Raw genomic sequence first — 6222 nt, 5'->3', positions numbered from 1 at the left:
ACCATTCCTGTCTTGGATTTACACATCCTCAAGGAATTTCCTCTTCGATTACTCTTACCTATTGGATGCCCTACCTCATCCTCAAAGAGTATCGGTCACCAAACTACTTCCTATCTTGGATTCCAAATCCTCAAGGAGTATTTGTCTCAGATGCTTATTGAATCCTTCAAATGACATTCTCTCCTCATGGCCTTCACTAAGAATTACGATTATTAGTCCTGGTCTAGTGCATGACACATGAAGTAGAGAACTATATTCGTCACTCTCTCTCAACTAGGGGGGAGTTCCCTCTCAACCAAGGAGAAGTTTCAATCATCAGCTACTATGATAGTAGCTTTTAAGGCTCCATTGTCATCATCACACATCAAGCTTTCTTTGAACCTTACAAGGCCCTCTATATACAATATCATCATGTTTCAACTTCTTCATCATGGAGCTTTTCTTCTCCATAATCTTTTCATAGGGCATAAGCCATATTCTACATCACTTCCCTTCAACAAACAATAGCGTTGAACCAAAAATCATATCATCCTTTGGAAAGTGATCTTTTATTCCACATCTGGTCATCCTTCATACCATTACCTCTTTAATGTCATGTTTCTTTCAGGATCTTCAATCCAATCGTACTAGTTGTAGGTGACATTCTAAAACCCTCTTTCAGTAGCCCTGTTTCAACTCAACCAGATGAGTTCAAATATAAAAATGAACATAAAATTAAAGTTACCCTTTTATTATGTCCCTTTTTTATATCATCATCTCAATCATGAACTAATCATCATAGATCTTGATCATGGCTCCTTTTTGAACATTCAGAAAGAGATCATGACATGACCATCAAACTATCTGCAACCTGCTATATCAGCTCCTTGGACCAAGTACCAAGGTAGAAACCCAATCGTATCCTTCTTAAGGAAAATATTCTTCATATAGTAGAATCATGCAGAATCATGGTCTTCCTTTAATCTTCATCAGGGTCTCCGACAGAACACGTCTCAGCGAATCATCTAGCCCTGCGCCTTGTTTCCAAAATGATATTCATCGTGCTACAACTGAACCAACAATCTTCTTAAGAGGCGGTCTCTAAAAACATATAGATTGGATAACATGTTGATTTGTGTATCATGGGAGGTACTCCAAGCCCTAGGGTTTAGGGTTTGGAGGGCGAAGTGCCATAAGGATCACTTGTGGGCTTGGAACCCAAGAGTGGGGTTTTGCACCCATCGGGATTTGGGCCAAAACCATGAAGAATTTGAGCATGAGAAAATTTGAGGTGATAGATCTTGGCGTGCCGATTCGAACCCTCCAAAGGTCACTCAAACCAGAGCTCTAGAAACAAAGATATGAATTTTTGAAATTGACAATTAATTATGGACAGTCAAGTCATGTAGGCTTGGTCCAAGAGACATGTCCCTTCATCAATTCGTGGAGCCCTTGTTTATGTGTATATATACAAGGTGAAGTGGAGGTTATTTCTCATCCATTTTTGCAACACACAACAAGTGACAAGCTTGTAGAAGGGAGAAGATAACTTTGTTTTGGGCCACAAAAGTGAAGGACAGACCAACGAGTTTCAAGGGTTGTTTCTAGGGCATTTTGAGGAGGTCGAAGTGCAGGAAGGAAGGTTGAGGGCCTGTTCTTGGAGGTCAAAGCAGAGGAGAGGAAGTCTAGGTTGTTTAAGGGCCAAGTGGAGGGGAGGCAGACCCTAAACAGGCTACTACAAGCCTGTGGTGCCTTGCTATAGTAGGCCACATGGAATATAGGGCAGGCCAAGGTTGTTGGTGAGGGTTAGACTGCCCAGAATCATAGAAAGAAAGGTCAACTTCCTAAAAAAGGGCAACCACACTCCTTAACGATTTGGAAAAAAATTGAAGGTTGGATATGGGACTGTAATGATTCCCTAACTAGGCCCACGTGGAAGCATATGAGTGGACCTCAAACTGTGAGATAGAGATGTGTTATTGGGGATTTGGATCCAAGATTTGTGGGTCAGATTTGGATTGGTCTTATAACATCCTATGGGAGCCAATTTGAAGGCATGATTGAGTGATTGTGATCCTTCATTGGTGCAGATCTTGCAATGTAGTATTGGGTGCCATTGATCTAGTGGAGGCCAGTGTGTTGGCTACCCAAAGTAGCCCTAGACGAACTATCTTGAAGTGATGAAGAGGAACTCAATGTGGTGTGAAGATTGGTGCCGAAGTATAGCACCTTGATGGACAAAGGTGATTACTAGCCTTGTAGATTAGAGCTCGGGATTAGGCCCACCCAAAGAGTAGATTGGATCAACCTATGTACATGCTACAAAAGTGACGTGCAACAGTGTTAGGTGGTAGCCCTCTTGGAGTCTCGATGTGTTGTCCTTTGAAGGACTAAGGGGAAGCTAGTGAGAAGTACAAAATCGAAAGGCGGACAGGATAAGATATGACATCGAGTTTGCGCAACATGTTTTTCATTGTATCTTATATACCATAGACTGTTGTATTAATCAGATTTGGTTTAATATAATGAATATTGGGTTGTACATTATTGTACAATATTTGTTAAAAATTATGTATACTTGTGCATATGCGATTTACTACTTTATATTTTCTGCTATGCATAGTAGTTATGGTTGAGATTCTTGGTTTGGTAGCATCGAAGATCTTAAGATTCTAACCTAGACCCAAGATCATGGAAATTCAAAATGGTATTAGAGCATGTCTGAGCTACTTTGGAAGGCAGTGAATCATAGTTGTGCACAATGAAGTACAATTTAAGAGGGAGTTGGTCACATTGAGGTGAAAATGTCGAAGTTGCAGGCTAGTATCTGGTATGAGGACAGGTTGGAGGTGTCGCCCAACTATAGTCCATGGAAGGAAATGATCAGGTTGGTTTTGTAGGTCAACAGGATCTGGGAGTTCGTCAAGAAAGTAATCAAGAATCCAAATGACCCAAAGGAGCTGGAAGTGGATGGGGATTTGGATACGAGGGCGAGATTGATCATCCTAGATGGTGTGAAGGATGCCCTAATACCTCACTTGTATAATAAGAACACCGCACATGAGATGTGGATGGCTCTTCAGAGTTTGTTCCAGAATAAGAATGAGAATCGGGTATTGGTATTAGAGGATAAGTTGAAGTCCATCAAGATGGTAAAGGATGAAGGCGTGACTTCATATCTGATGAGATTGTCTCAGGTCAAAGATGAGCTTGCTGTCATCGATGTGGCTATTTCAGATGGAGATATGGTGAGGATTTCCTTGAAAGGGTGCACCAAGGAATGGAAGCCCTTCATCAAAGGGATTGTTGCCAGAGAGAAGTTTTCAGACTGGAATAGGTTGTCGGATGACTTCATTCAGGAAGAGTTGCGAGACAAGGATCTTCATTCAAAGAAGAAGACTTCCGATGATGACATGACACTTGCAGCATGAATGAAGGGTAAGCAGAAGAAGGACTTGAGTAAGGTCAAGTGTTTCAAATATAGCGAGATGGTGTTGTAGGGAAAAATGCCTATGCAGGACGATCCTATCCACCTAAGGTGTGACAGTGCCTTAGCAACAAACAGAAACAGCTATTCTAGTATTCTTCCTTTATGAATTAAGAATGAAGAGAGATGGATGGACTAACCGGTGTCTTCCGTTTGTCCCTCGATCCGGTTTATCTTCTCTTTGAGAGTTCCTAGCTACTTGCCTTCTCGCTCGCCCAACTTCAACAGGTTTATGCAAGATCACAAGAAGAGAACACTACACAAAGACATAGATTCATATTCATAACTAGTTTAGGATTAGAAATAAACTAAACATACTAATGCAATCATACATCAAAGACACATCAGTATATAGGAGAAACCAAGATAGCTTTATTGATGAAATAACAAGGTTCGGGAGGAGATACAACCAAGAGGGTTCCAATCCAGCATCTACCTCCCAGCGAATGAAATTCCTATCTTCACCTCCCTTCAAAGCATTAAGCACCCAATGATTCCAATCTCAAACCAACAGCAATTCTTTGCAATAACAAAATTCCAGCCTCCAGATCTCATGGAGAAGAGATCCATATATAGATTTTTGGAGTGAGGATGAGTCAGCTTGTGATCTGACTAGTGTCCTCTCTCTCTGTCAGTTCTTACTTCCACTTGGAGACTAAGAGCCTCTTACTCATCACTTAGTCGAACTCAGCAAGGCAAGTGTCATGGAGGAAGATTTTGGAAGCTTCCACAGTCTTGACACCTCTCACAAGAGACCCTGACATTTGTCATTTCCCGCTCAGCGCACCCTGGTAGTGCTTCCACCTGCGTTGCAATGCAACTAGCCAGTGTAACCTCTGCATTTCAACGCAGGCAGCTAGTGGTGCTTCTGAATTGATCCTGAATTGACTTGTTTTTGAGCAGTTTCTGGTGGAGAACTTCTGTGAATTGTTGTGGTTTGTTAGCCTTGTTCCTCTAGGGGTAGGAACAACATGTTTAGGGACTTTGGATCCCTTGGATTATGGACATTTCATGCTTATAGCTGTAAGGCACAAAAATGTCTATAACAGATGGGTCATTTTTCGTCGAGATGTATGATGAAGAAGAAGGGAGATGACGAGAAGAAGAAAGGAAAATAGACCACCGGTGTTGCCACTTCTACTGAGATAAATGATCTCACCAGGATATTAGAGGTGGAGGACTTTGATATGATCTCTCATTTCTCGCAGGGTACTATCGATGAGGATCGATGGTACATGGATAGTGGGGCGACGAAGCATATGACAGGGTCAAAAGAGGTTTTTGAGACTCTAGTTGAATGGGACTCGAAATTTCACATGGTGTTGGGTGACAAGAGTCAGTTGGAGATTTGAGGTTCAGGTGTTGTGCTATTCAGGATGAAGACAAGACATGTGATGTGATTCCAGGATGTATTGTTTGTACCAGGACTCAAATATAACGTGATTTCCAACTCGATGATCGAGAGGAAGGGGTTTGAGGTCTTGTTCTAGGATGGGAAGGAAAGACTCAGGTCCAGAGGCTTTAAGTCCAATGGGATTGTACTTGGATTTAGAGAGCATGGTCTCTATAGGTTGATGGGAAAGCCTGTGGATCATGGAAAGAAGCAGGTGGAATAGGTGCAGGTTCTAGAGGAGCAGGTGCAGGATTCAAAGGAGAAGGTGTAGGTGCAGGCTTCAAAGGAGTAGGTACAAGTTCTCGAGAAGAAGGTCCATGTTTCAGAGACTCAAAGGGAGTCGAGTTTGAGAGGGAGCTTGCAGGTTCAAAGGGAGACTATGTAGTCCAAGAAGAGCGTGTGGTTAGTGGGGAGCAAGGGTTATCCTACAATTACCAAGAATGAATAATGGAGAGAGTGGAAGATGTTACAAGAAAATAAGAAGAAGTAGGGTGCTTCCAGCAGTGCCATTAACACTTCCGAGGAGGGCGTAGTTCACCATACAGGGATTGCTGTGATTGTGAGCGCCATGAGTTGGGAAAGTGTTGCGAGTAGTGATGATGATGATGAGTTACTTCCTAGTCTTGGAAGCACCTCCCTCACTAAGAGAGAGTGTTGATTTAGTAGCTTTGGAGGTACTCCAAGCCATAGGGTTTAGGGTTTGGAGGGAAAAGCGCCACAAGGGTCACTTGTGGACTTGGAACCCAAGTGTGGGATTTTGAACCCATTGGGATTTGGGCCAAAACCATGAATAATTTGAGCATGATAAAGTTTGAGGTGATAGAGCTTGGCGTGTCGATTCCAATGCTCCAAAGGTCACTCAAATTAGAGCTCTAGAAACGAAGATATGAATTTTTGAAGTTGACAATTAATTATGGACAGCCAAGTCATGTAGGCTTGGTCCAAGAGACATGTCTCTTCATCAATTTGTGGAGCCCTTGTTTATGTTTATATATACAAGGTGAAGTGGAGGTTATTTCTCATCCATTTGTGCAACACACAACAAGTGACAAGCTCGTATAAGGGAGAAGATAACTTTGTTTTGGGTCACAAAAGTGAAGGACAAACCAATGAGTTTCAAGGGTTGTTTCTAGGGCATTTTGAGGAGGTTAAAGTGCAGGAAGGAAGGCCGAGGGCCTGTTGTTGGAGGCTGAAACAGAGGAGAGGATGTCTGGGTTGTTTGAGGGCTAAGTGGAGGGGAGGCAGAACCTAAACAGGTTGTCGCAAGCTTGTGGTGCCTTGTTGTAGCAGGCCGCAGGCAATATAGGGAAGACCAGGTTTGTTGGTGAGGGTTAGACTACCCAGAATCACAATAATAAAGGTG

The sequence above is a fragment of the Pinus tabuliformis genome, chromosome 3_2 (assembly GCF_031772625.1).
Source record: "Pinus tabuliformis cultivar Carrire ecotype Pingquan chromosome 3_2, CPIR1, whole genome shotgun sequence".
Classification (NCBI taxonomy): domain Eukaryota; kingdom Viridiplantae; phylum Streptophyta; class Pinopsida; order Pinales; family Pinaceae; genus Pinus; species Pinus tabuliformis.
Note: the sequence above shows the minus strand (reverse complement) of the source record.